The sequence below is a fragment of the Triticum aestivum genome, chromosome 2A (genome assembly GCF_018294505.1).
Source record: "Triticum aestivum cultivar Chinese Spring chromosome 2A, IWGSC CS RefSeq v2.1, whole genome shotgun sequence".
Taxonomy (NCBI): Eukaryota; Viridiplantae; Streptophyta; class Magnoliopsida; order Poales; family Poaceae; genus Triticum; species Triticum aestivum.
In genome coordinates, this window is record NC_057797.1 from 111,639,822 (window position 1) to 111,653,805 (window position 13,984).

Genomic DNA, 13,984 nt, shown 5'->3' on the forward strand with positions numbered 1-13,984 from the left:
TATTGACATAAAAATAATAATACTTCAAGCATACTAACTAAGCAATTATGTGTTCTCAAAATAACATGGCCAAAGAAAGGTCATCCCTACAAAATCATATAGTTTAGTCATGCTCCATTTTCGTCACAAAAGAATGCCCTCATCATGCACAACCCCGATGACAAGCCAAGCAATTGTTTCATACCTTAGCAATCTCAAACCTATAAACTTTCACGCAATATATGAGCGCGAGCCATGGACATAGCACTATGGGTGGAATAGAATATGATGATGGGGGTTATGTGGAGAAGACAAAAGGGAGAAAGTCTCACATCAACGAGGCTAATCAATGGGCTATGGAGAGGCCCACCGATTGATGTTAATGCAAGGAGTAGGGATTGCCACGCAATGGATGCACTACAGCTATAAATGTATGAAAGCTCAACAAAAGAAACTAAGTGGGTGTGCATCCAACTTGCTTGCTCACGAAGACCTAGGGCACTTGAGGAGGCCCATTGTTGGAATACACAAGCTAAGTTCTATAATGAAAATTTCCCACTAGTATAGGAAAGTGACAAAACAAGAGACTCTCTATCATGAAGGTTATGGTGCTACTTTGAAGCACACGTGTGGCAAAGGATAGTAACATTGTCCCTTCTCTCTTTTTCTCTCATTTTTTTATTATTTAGGCCTTTTTCTCTTTTTCTTTTATGGCCTTTCTCCTTTATTTATTTATTTCCTCAGTTGGGACAATACTCTAGAAAATGATGATCATCACACTTCTATTTTTTACAACTCAATGATTACAAATCGATGCTAGAACAAAAGATGACTCTATATGAATGCCTCCGGCGGTGTACCGTGATATGCAATGAACCAAGAGTGACATGTATGAAAGAATTATGAACGGTGGCTTTGCCACAAATACTATGTCAACTACATGATCATGCTAAGCAATATGACAATGATGAATGTGTCATGATGAACGGAATGGTGGAAAGTTGCATGGCAATATATCTTGGAATGGCTATGGAAATGCCATAATAGGTAGGTATTATGGCTGTTTGAGGAAGATATAAGAAATCTTATATGTGATAGAGCATATCATATCACGGGGTTTGGATGCACCAGCGAAGTTTGCACCAACTCTCGATGTGAGAAATGGCAATGCACGGTACGAAGAGGCTAGCAATGATGGAATGGTTAGAGTGTGTATAATCCATGGACTCAACATAAGTCATAAAGAACTCACATACTTATTGCAAAAATCTACAAGTCATCAAAAACCTCGGCACTACGCGCATGCTCCTAGGGGGATAGATTGGTAGGAAAATACCATCGCTCGTCCCCGACCGCCACTCATAAGGAAGACAATCAAATAACACTTCATGTTTCAAATTTGTTACACAATGTTTACCATACGTGCATGCTATGGGACTTGCAAACTTCAACACAAGCAGTTCTCAAATTCACAACTACTCAACTAGCATGACTTTGATATTATTACCTCCATATCTCAAAACAATCATCAAGCATCAAACGTCTCTTAGTATTCAAAACACTCCTAGGAATTTTTTTACTAATCTTGAATACCTAGCATATTAGGATTATTTAAGAAAATTACCATGCTATTTAAGACTCTCAAAATAATCTAAGTGAAGCATGAGAGATCAATAGTTTCTATAAAACAAATCCACCACCATTCTCTAAAAGATATAAGTGAAGTACTAGAGCAAAACTATATAACTGAAAATATATAAGCGAAGCACATAGAGTATTCAAAAAAATTCCAAATAGTGTATGGATATCTCAAAAGGTGTGTACAGCAAGCATGATTGTGGTAAACTAACAAATAAAGACTCAAATAATACAAGACGCTCCAAGCAAAACACATATCATGTGGTGAATAAAAATATAGCCCCAAGTAAAGTTACCGATAGAAGTAGACGAAAAGAGGGGATGCCTTCCGGGGCATCCCCAAGCTTTGGCTTTTAGGTGTCCTTAGATTATCTTGGGGGTGCCATGGGCATCCCCAAGCTTAGGCTCTTGCCACTCCTTGTTCCATAATTCATCAAATCTTTACCCAAAACTTGAAAACTTCACAACACAAAACTTAAAGTAGAAAATCTCGTGAGCTCCGTTAGCGAAAGAAAACAAAAGACCACTTCAAGGTAATGCAATGAACTCATTCTTTATTTATATTGGTGTTAAACCTACTGTATTCCAACTTATCTATGGTTTATAAAGTATTTTACTAGCCATACATTCATCAAAATAAGCAAACAACACACGAAAAACAGAATCTGTCAAAAACAGAACAGTCTGTAGTAATCTGTAGCTAGCGCAAGATCTGGAACCCCCATAATTCTAAAATAAATTTCTGGACGTGAGGAATTTATCTATTAATAATCTTAAAAAATAATTAACTAAATATCACTTTCCAAATAAAAATGGAAGCATTTCTCATGAGCGCTAAAGTTTCTGTTTTTTACAGCAAGATTAACAAGACTTTCTCCAAGTCTTCCCAACGGTTCTACTTGGCACAAACACTAATTAAACACAAAAAACACAACCTAAACAGAGGCTAAATAAATTATTTATTACTAAACAGGAGCAAAAATCAAGGAATAAAAATAAAATTGGGTTGCCTCCCAACAAGCGCTATCGTTTAACGCCCCTAGCTAGGCATAACAAGCAAGGATAGATCTAGGTATTGCCATAATAGTAAGATAGATCAATAAAACTCATTTCATATTCTCTACGTTCGGCAGCAAGTTTTCTTTGAGGCAAGCAAAAGTAATCAAAAGGGCTAAATTTAATGGGGCAAAAGTCCCCAAGATCAACCTTGGGAGGTATAGGTTCCTCCTTTGGTCCTTCGTATTGCACAACCAATTCATCATCATAAGCATTCTTTTGACAGAACTTTGTGAGCCTATATTCAAGAGAATATCCTAGTTCATTATTTCGAATAGCCAAATCATCATTAAGTTCAGAAATTCTATCAACTAAAACATTGGTAGGAACCCTTTTTCTAAGATTTGCATTGAAAGCAACATAGTCTAGAGATTGAAAATGCATTATTTCTTCTTGATCAAAGAGGATGGCCTCTATGGGAGGGCGACAAGCGTCCACCCTATAATGCACACAGATTTCTTTGGCCTCTTTTATTATGAATCTAAGCTCATGAGCCAAAAAGATAGTAGCAGCACGCTTAACAAAAGAATGCTCAATATTAGAAAATTCTAGGAAAATCCTTTTTCAAGGATGCATGTGCATGAATTGTCTTTCAAGTTCAACTACAAGCATGGCAATAGCGTCCGCAACACTACTAGTTCTGTGAAGGATAGAACTACCCATAGAAGGTAAAGCACCGGCGCAAGTAAAGAAATCTTGAATAACTCCTTTTCCAATAATATTACCACTACCAACACGGGATTTTTTGTATGTAAGATGGGTGGTTCTTTAGCAGGAGCATCAAAATTTTTCATTATATTATTATTGTCCATATCGACAATAATTTTCCCAATTTCAGACATAACGGCAGAAGGTGCAAGGGGCAAAAAGAGGCAAACAGAGGAGAGGGAGGATAGAGAGAGGGCGAATAAAACGGAAAGGGTGAAGTGGGGGAGAGGAAAACGAGAGGCAAATGGCAAATAATGTAATGCGGGAGATAGGGATTGTGATGGGTACTTGGTATATTGACTTTTGCATAGACTCCCCGGCAACGGCGCCAGAAATCCTTCTTGCTACCTCTTGAGCATTGCGTTGGTTTTCCCCAAAGAGGAAGGGATGATGCAGCAAAGTAGCGTAAGTATTTCCCTCAGTTTTTGAGAACCAAGGTATCAATCCAGTAGGAGGCTACGCGCGAGTCCCTCGTACCTGCACAAAACAAATAAATCCTCGCAACCAACGCGGTAAGGGGTTGTCAATCCCTACACGACCACTTACAAGAGTGAGATCTGATAGATATGATAAGATAATATTTTTTGGTATTTTTATGATAAAGATGCAAAGTAAAATAAAAGCAAAGTAAATAACTAAGTATTGGAAGATTAACATGATAAAGATAGACCCGGGGGCCATAGGATTCACTAGTGGCTTCTCTCAAGAGCATAGGTATTCTACGGTGGGTAAACGAATGAATGTTGAGAAATTGATAGAATTGAGCATAGTTATGATAATATCTAGGTATGATCATGTATATAGGCATCACGTCCGAGACAAGTAGACCAACTCCTGCCTGCATCTACTACTATTACTCCACTCATCGACCACTATCCAGCATGCATCTAGAGTATAAAGTTAATGAAAACAAAGTAACGCCTTAAGCAAGATGACTTGATTTAGAGGGACAAACTCATGCAATATGATGAAAACCCCATCTTGTTATCCTCGATGGCAACAATACAATACGTGCTTTGCTGCCCCTACTGTCACTAGGAAAGGACATTGCAAGATTGAACCCAAAGCTAAGCACTTCTCCAATTGCAATAAAGATCAATCTAGTAGGCCAAACCAAACTGATAATTCGAAGAGACTTGCAAAGATAACCAATCATACATAAAAGAATTCAGAGAAGATTCAAATATTGTTCATAGATAGACTTGATCATAAAGCCACAATTCATCGATCTCAACAAACACACCGCAAAAAGAAGATTACATCGAATAGATCTCCACAAGAGAGGGGGAGAACATTGTATTGAGATCCAAAAAGAGAGAAGAAGCCATCTAGCTAGTAACTATGGACCCATAGGTCTGAGGTGAACTACTCACACTTCATTGGAGGGGCTATGGTGATGATGTAGAAGCCCTCCGTGATCGATGCCCCCTCCGGCGGAGCTCCGAAACAGGACCCAAGATGGGATCTCGTGGATACAGAAAGTTACAGCGGTGGAATTAGGATTTTGGCTCCATATCTGATCGTTTGGGGGTACGTAGGTATATATAGGAGGAAGGAGTACGTCAGTGGAGCAATAGGGGGCCCACGAGGGTGGAGGGCCGCCTGGGAGGGGGGGTAGGCGCGCCCCCAACCTCGTGGCCTCCTCTCTTGTTTCTTGACGTAGGGTCCAAGTCTCCCGGGTCTTGTTCGTTGAGAAAATCACGTTCCTGAAGGTTTCATTCCGTTTGGACTCCGTTTGATATTCCTTTTCTTTGAAACCCTAAAACAGGCAAAAAAAACAGCAATTCTGGGCTGGGCCTCCGGTTAATAGGTTAGTCCCAAAAATAATATAAAAGTGGATAATAAAGCCCAATAATGTCCAAAACAATAGATAATATAGCATGGAGCAATCGCAAATTATAGATACATTGGAGATGTATCATCCTACCCTCCCGTGGCAGCGGGGTCCTATTGGAAACTAAGGGATATTAAGGCCTCCTTTTAATAGAGTACCGGACCAAATCATTAACACTTAGTGGATACATGAACTCCTCAAACTACGGTCATCACCAGGAGTGGTCCAGATTATTGTCACTTCAGGGTTGCCGGATCATAACACATAGTAGGTGACTATTGACTTGCAAGATAGGATCAAGAACTCACATATATTCATGAAAACATAATAGGTTCAGATCTGAAATCATGGCACTCGGGCCCTAGTGACAAGCATTAAGCATAGCAAAGTCATAGGAACATCCATCTTAGAACATAATGGATACTAGGGATCAAACCCTAACAAAACTAACTCGATTACATGGTAAATCTCATCCAACCCATCACCGTCCAGCAAGCCTACGATGGGATTACTCACGCACTGCGGTGAGCATCATGAAATTGGCGATGGAGGATGGTTGATGATGACGATGTCGATGGATTCCCCTCTCTAGAGCCTCGAACGGACTCCAGATCAACCCTCCCGAGGAAGATTAGGGCTTGGCGGTGACTTCGTATCATAAAATGCGATGAATTCTTCTCTCTGATTTTTTTCCTCCCCGAAAGTGAATATATGGAGTTGGGGTTGAGGTCGGTGGAGTCCCAGGGGCCCACGAGGAAGGGGGCGCGCCCTACACCCTCATGGACAGGGTGTGGGCCCCCTGATGCTGATTCTTTCACCAATATTTTTCATTAATTCCAAAACGTGTCTCCGTGAATTTTTAGGTCATTCCGAGAACTTTTATTTCTGCACAAAAATAACAACATGGCAGTTCTGCTGAAAACAGCGTCAGTCCGGGTTAGTTCCATTCAAATCTTGCAAGTTATAGTCCAAAACAAGGGCAAAAGTGTATGGAAAAGTAGATACGTTGGAGACGTATCCACTCCCCCAAACTTAAACCTTTGCTTGTCCTCAAGCAATTCAGTTGACAAACTCAAAGTCATAAAGAAAAACTTTTACAAACTCTGTTTGATCTCGTTGTTGCAAATATGTAAAGCCAACATTCAAGTTTTTAGCAAAGATTGTGAACTAATCATATTCACAATAACATTTAGGTCTCATGTTTACTCATATCAATGGCATAATCGACTAGCGAGCAATAATAATAAATCTTGGATGACAACACTTTCTCAAAACAATAATAACATTATATAACAAGATGGTATCTCGCTAGCCCTTTCTGAGACTGCAAAACATAAATGCAGAACACCCCTGAAGATCAAGGACTGACTAGACAATGTAATTCATGGTAAAAGAGATCCAGTAACAGTCATACTCAATGTAAATTAATAGCAATGCATGCGAATGACAGCGGTGCTCTCCAACTTGTGATTTTTAATAAGAGGATGATGACTCAACATAAAAGTAAATAGATAGGCCCTTCGCAGAGGGAAGCAGAGATTTGCAGAGGTGCCAGAGCTCGAGTTTTGAAACAGAGATAAATAATATTTTGAGTGGCATACTTTCATTGTCAACATAAAAACCAAGAGATCTCGATATCTTCCATGCTACACACATTATAGGCGGTTCCCAAATAGAATGGTAAAGTCTATACTCCCCCACCACCAACAAACATCAATCCATGGCTTGTCTGAAACAACAGGTGCCGTCAAACTAACAACAATCCTGGGGGAGTTTTGTTTGCAATTCTTTTGATTTGATTTGAGCATGGGACTGGGCATCCCGGTTACCGGCCATTTTCTCGTGAATGATGAGCGGAGTCCACTCATCGTGAGAATAACCCACCTAGCATGGAAGATATAGACAACCCTAGTTGATACACGAGCTATTCGAGCATACAAAACATAATTTCATTTGAAGGTTTAGAGTTTGGCACATACAAATTTACTCGGAACGGCAGGTAAATACCGCATATAGGAAGGTATGGTGGACTCATATGGAATAACTTTGGGGTTTATGGAAGTGGATGCACAAGCAGTATTCCTGCTTAGTACAAGTGAAGGATAGAAATAGACTAGGAAGCGACCAACTAGAGAGCGACAACAGTCATGAACATGCATTAAGATTAATCAACAATGAGTGATAGCATGAGTAGGATATAAATCACCATGAACATAAATATCGTGGAGGCTATGTTGATTTTGTTTCAACTACATGCATGAACATGTGCCAAGTCAAGCCACTCGAAAGGATACCACCCTATCATACCACATCACAACCATTTTAATAGCATGTTGGCACGCAAGGTAAACCATTATAAACTCCTAGCTAATTAAGCATGGCATGAGCAACTATAATCTCTAATTGTCATTGCAAACATGTTTCATTCGTAATAGGCTGAATCAGGAACGATGAACTAATCATATTTACAAAAACAAGATAGGTCGAGTTCATACCAGCTTCTCTCATCTCAATAAGTCCATCATATACCGTCATTATTGCCTTTCACTCGCACGACCGAACGGTGTGGATAATAATAATAGTGCACGTGCATTGGACTAAGATGGAATCTTCAAGCATTTAATACAAGGGAGAAGACAAGGTAATATGGGCTCTTGGTTAAATCAACAATAATGCATATGAGAGCCGCTCAACCTTTTCATCATGGTCTTCTCCTCTCGACCCCCAAAGAAAAGAAAAGAAATAAAACTATCTACACGGGAAAGCTCCCAACAAGCAAAATAAGAACGAGAAATCTTTTTGGGTTTTCTTTTAATTACTACTACTACAGGCATGGAAAGTAAACTAGCTAAAAGCTACAACTAAATTTTTTTGGTTTTTCTTAAGGTTTTTCAGACAAACAAGAATAAGGCGTAGAAAAGAAAATAAACTAGCATGGATAGTACAATGAAAAAGTATGAGCACCGATAACTGGCATGGGTGTGTGAATATGAATGTAATGTCGGTGAGAAATATGTACTCCCCCAAGCTTAGGCTTTTGGCCTAAGTTGGTCTATGGCCACTGCTGGCCTGGCAGATATCCAAAGTCGTAGCTGGGGTTGTACTAAGATGCAGCAGCTACTTCCTGAAGAGCTGCAACTTGGAGGCGAGCTCCCTCCATCCTCCTCCCATACTTGTTCGCCTCCTCCCTGGTTATAACATATCTCCTTTTTGCCTAAAAGTTAAAGAAAGTAGGAGCAGGGAGGGCAACATGGACAGTGCGCTGCCTGTCAAAAATTAGTCGGTACTGGAGGAACTATTCATTCCTCTCAAGAAACTGATGGCGAACCATAGCACTATAATCTAGATAAGTAGGAGGCAACTCCATATCATTTCCATTTATGGGTACACCAAGATAATTAGCTACACGAGTTGCATAAATTCCACCAAACAAATCTCCCCTTGTACCGTTAAGATGCAACCTTCGTGCAACAACGGCCCCCAAGTTATATTGTTTATCACCTAATACCTCACCCTTGAGGACTCTAAGATCTGAAACGCACATGTGATAAGCCTCATCTTTACAATTAATGCATCTACCTATAAAGAGAGCAAAATAATGTATGGAAGGGAAATGAATGCTCCCTATGGTAGCTTGTGTGATTTCTCTAGATTCCCCCACAGTGATACTAGCAAGAAAGTCTTTATATTCAGATTTGCGAGGTTCACTAACATTGCCCCATTGCGGGAGTTTAAAAGTAGTATTAAAATCTTCTAGGTCCATGGTATATGATTTATCATAAAGATCAAATAAAACAGTGTGAGAATTGCGCGAGCATGTAAATTTAAACCTCCTCACAAAGGAATCAGTTAGGTAGTGGTACTGTAGGCACTTATCTGACACGAAGTCCTCAAGATCAACATTACGCACATACGCGTCAAATTCATCCTTGATGCCTGCCTGGACCATAAACTCCTCTGACGGACATTCACAAGGCTGCACTTGAGCTTCCCTTGGTGGTTCATCGTCCGGCTCACGTATCGCGAGCCTTGGTCCTTGCTTCCTTGAGGAACCACCTTGGTACATTTTCCTATGCATTTTTCTTTCTCTGAAAAATTTCTGAAATTTTAGTGACTCAAAATAAAAGTGAACCAAACTCAACAAGATTGATAGCAACTACTCCCACAGGTTCCTAGAGACTATATCACGCATTAAAACTACTTTGGACCATATAAATTTGACATGCAAGCTCAAGAACAGGGTCACCTCAGCAGCAAAAATTTCCAATAAATAAAGCACTACAACAAAAACTAATTGGACCATTGGAGGAGTCACATACCGAAGAACAATCTCCCAAAACAGTTTTGTGAATGGAGCTTTGAGCAAAGAGATCGAAAATGGCAACAAGATGAGCTAGAACATAGGTTTGAGCTATGGGAGGATTTGGAGGAAGACGAAGTGAGTTGGTGCTGGAATAAGTGGAGGGGGTCCATGTGGGGCCCACAAGGCAGGGGGCGCGCCCTGTGCCCTCGTGGCCAAATGGTGGCCCCCTGGTGTGTTCTCAGTGCCAGAAATTCTTAAATATTCTACAAAAAAATCATATTTCATTTTCAGGACATTTGGAGAATTTTATTTTTCTGAGTATTTTTATTGCAAGGATAATTCAGAAAACAAATAGAAAATACTATTTTTTGCTTTATTTAATCTAAATAACATAAAGTAAAAGGAGGGTACAGAGAGTTGTGCTTTCTAACTTCATCCATCTCATGCTCATCAAAAGGAATCCACTAACAAGGTTGACCAAGTCTTGTTAACAAACTCTTTTTGAATAACATGAAACCGGAGAATTTTTGAATAACACTAGGTTACCTCAACGGGGATATGCATGTACCCAACAATAAGAATATCATATTTCTTCTTGACAGTAGGAAGAGGGAATTCAAAACCTCCAATAGTAATCATTGAAATGTTTCCAATAGAACTGATACTGTGGACTTGAGGTTGTTTCCTCGAAAAGTGTACCGTATGCTCATTACCATTAACATGAAAAGTGACATTGCCTTTGTTGCAATCAATAACAGCCCTTGCAGTATTCAAAAAGGGTCTACCAAGGATAATCGACATACTATCATCCTCGGGAATATGAAGAATAACAAAGTCCGTTAAAATAGTAACATTTGCAACCACAACAGGCACATCCTCACAAATACCGACAGGTATAGCAGTTGATTTATCGGCCATTTGCAAAGATATTTCAGTAGGTGTCAACTTATTCAAATCAAGTCTACAATATAAAGAGAGAGGCATAACACTAACACCGGCTCCAAGATCACATAAAACAGTTTTAACATAGTTTCTTTTAATGGAGCATGGTATAGTTGGTACTCCTGGATCTCCTAGTTTCTTTGGTATTCCACCTTTAAAAATATAATTGGCAAGCATGCTAGAAATTTCAGCTTCCGGTATCTTTATTTTATTTGTAACAATATCATTCATATACTTAGCATAAGGATTCATTTTAAGCATATCAGTCAAACGCATGCGCAAAAAGATAGGTCTAATCATTTCAGCAAAGCGCTCAAAATCCTCATCATCCTTTTTCTTGGATGGTTTAGGAGGAAAAGGCATGGGTTTCGTCAAATATATAGAGAGAATTTACCTTTACTACCTGTGTCGGGTTATCAAGACCATGTATCTCTTCAATAGGTGGTAAATTCTTAACATCTTCAGCTTTAATACCATTTTCTTTCATAGATTTCTTTGCCTCCTGCATATCTTTAAGACTGACAAATAGAATACCCCTTTTCTTCGGAGTTGGCTTAGGAGTTGGTTCAGGAAGTGTCTAATCATTATCATTACTCAATATATTATTCGATAGCAATTCAGCTTGCTCAACAGTTCTTTCCTTGAAAACAGAACTAGCACAACTATCCAGGTGGTCTCTGGAAGCATCGGTTAGTCCATTATAAAAGATATAAAGTATTTCATTTTTCTTGAGGATGATCAGGAAAGCATTAAGTAATCGGAGAAGCTTCCCCCAAGCTTGTGGGAGACTCTCTTCTTCAAGTTGCACAAAATTATATATTTCCCTTAAGGCAGCTTGTTTCTTATGAGCGGGGAAATATTTAGCAGAGAAGTAATAAATCATATCCTGGGGACTACGCACACAACTAGGAGCAAGAGAATTAAACCATGTTTTAGCATCACCCTTTAATGAGAACGGAAATAACTCAAGGATATAGTAGTAATGAATTTTTTCCTCATGAATGAATAGGGTGGCTATATCATTCAATTTAGTAAGATGTGCCACAACAGTTTCTGATTCATAGCCATAAAAAGGACAAGATTCAACCAAAGTAATTAACTCAGGATCGACAGAGTAATCATAATCCTTATCAGAAATACAGATATGTGAAGTAGCAAAAGTAGGGTCATATTTCATTCTAGCATTCAAAGATTTTTATTTCATATTAGCTAACAGTTTCTTAAGATCATGTCTATCTTTGCAAGCAAAAAGGTCTCTAGCAGTTTCTTCATCCATAACATAACCCTCATGGCACATCATGCAATTCATATCTAGGGGGAGAATCTTCATCATCACTTTCATCCATATTATTTGTTTCAATAATTTCATTCTCTCTAACCCTAGAAAGTTGTTCATCAAGAAATTCACCTGATGGCACAGTACTATCAAGCATAGAAGTAGTTTCATCATAAGCATCATGCATAGCAGACGTGGCATCATCAGTAACATGCGACATATCAGAATCAATAACAGGTGTAGGTGTCCCAAATTTACTCATAACAGAAGGTGAATCAAGTGCAGAGCTAGATGGCAGTTCCTTACCTCCTCTCGTAGTTGAGGAAAAAATCTTGGTTCTTTCATCTTTGAAGTTCCTCATAGTGATCAACAAATATAAATCCCAAGTGACTCAAAGATTAGAGCTATGCTCCCGGCAACAGCGCCAGAAAATAGTCTTGATAACCCACAAGTATAGGGGATCGCAACAGTTTTTGAGGGTAGAGTATTCAACCCAAATTTATTGATTCGACACAAGGGGGGCCAAAGAATATTCTCAAGTATTAGCAGTTGAGTTGTCATCAACCACACCTGAAAGACTTAATATCTGCAGCAAAGTATTTAGTAGCAAAGTAGTGTGGAAGTAACGGTAATGGTGGCAAAAGTAACAATAGCAGTTTTTCTAGCAATCGTAACAGCGACAACGGAAAAGTAACTAAGCAAAGATCAATATGTGAAAAGCTCGTAGGCAATGGATCAATGATGGATAATTATGTCGGATGCGATTCCTCATGCAACAGTTATAACATAGGGTGACACAGAACTAGCTCCAGTTCATCAATGTAATGTAGGCATGTATTCCGAATATAGTCATACATGCTTATGGAAAAGAACTTGCATGACATATTTTGTCCTACCCTCCCGTGGCAGCGGGGTCCTATTGGAAACTAAGGGATATTAAGGCCTCCTTTTAATAGAGTACCGGACCAAAGCATTAACACTTAGTGAGTACTTGAACTCCTCAAACTACGGTCATCACCGGGAGTGATCCTGATTATTGTCACTTCGGGGTTGCCAGATCATAACGCATAGTAGGTGACTATTGACTTGCAAGATAGGATCAAGAACTCACATATATTCATGAAAACATAATAGGTTCAGATCTGAAATCATGGCACTCAGGCCCTAGTGACAAGCATTAAGCATAGCAAAGTCATAGCAACATCAATCTTAGAACATAATGGATACTAGGGATCAAACCCTCACAAAACTAACTTGATTACATGGTAAATCTCATCCAACCCATCACCGTCCAGCAAGCCTACGATGGGATTACTCATGCATGGCAGTGAGCATCATGAAATTGGTGATGGAGGATGGTTGATGATGATGATGATCGCGACAGATTCCCCTCTCCGGAGCCCCGAACGGACTCTAGATCATCCCTCTCGAGGAAGATTAGGGCTTGGCAGCGGCTCCATATTGTAAAACGTGATGAATTGTTCTCTTTGATTTTTTTTTCTCCCGAAAGTGAATATATGGAGTTGGGGTTGAGGTCGGTGGAGTCCCAGGGTGGCCACGAGGCAAGGGGCGCGCCCTACACCCTCGTGGATAGGGTGTGGGCCCCCTAATGCTGATTCTTTCGCCAATATTTTTCATTAAGCATAGCAAAGTCATAGCAACGTGTCTCTATGGATTTTCAGGTCATTCCGAGAACTTTTATTTCTGCACAAAAATAACACCATGGCAGTTCTGTTGAAAACAGCGTCAGTCCAGGTTAGTTCCATTCAAATCATGCAAGTTAGAGTCCAAAACAAGGGAAAAAGTGTTTGGAAAAGTAGATACATTGGAGACGTATCAAGGGGCCATCTTCAAACTAGCTTGGTAGCTGTTGTTGTATGAGAACTCTGCGTAAGGCAAATTATTATCCCAACTAGATCCATAATCTAGCGCACAAGCTCTCAACATGTCCTCCAGAGTTTGGTTGACTCTCTCGGTCTGTCCATCTCTCTGCGGATGAAAGGCTATACTGAACTCTAGCATGGTACCCAAAGTCTGGTGTAACTCATTCCAAAACTTCAAGGTAAACTGTGTTCCTCTATCTGATACGATGGTCCTCGGAACTCCATGCACACATACGATCCTGGTCATATATATCTTGGCCAACTTCATGCTTGTATAAGTGGTTTTCACGGGGATAAAGTGAGCCACTTTGGTGAAGCGATCGACTACTACCCAGATGGAGTCATATCCTGATCGTGTCCTGGGT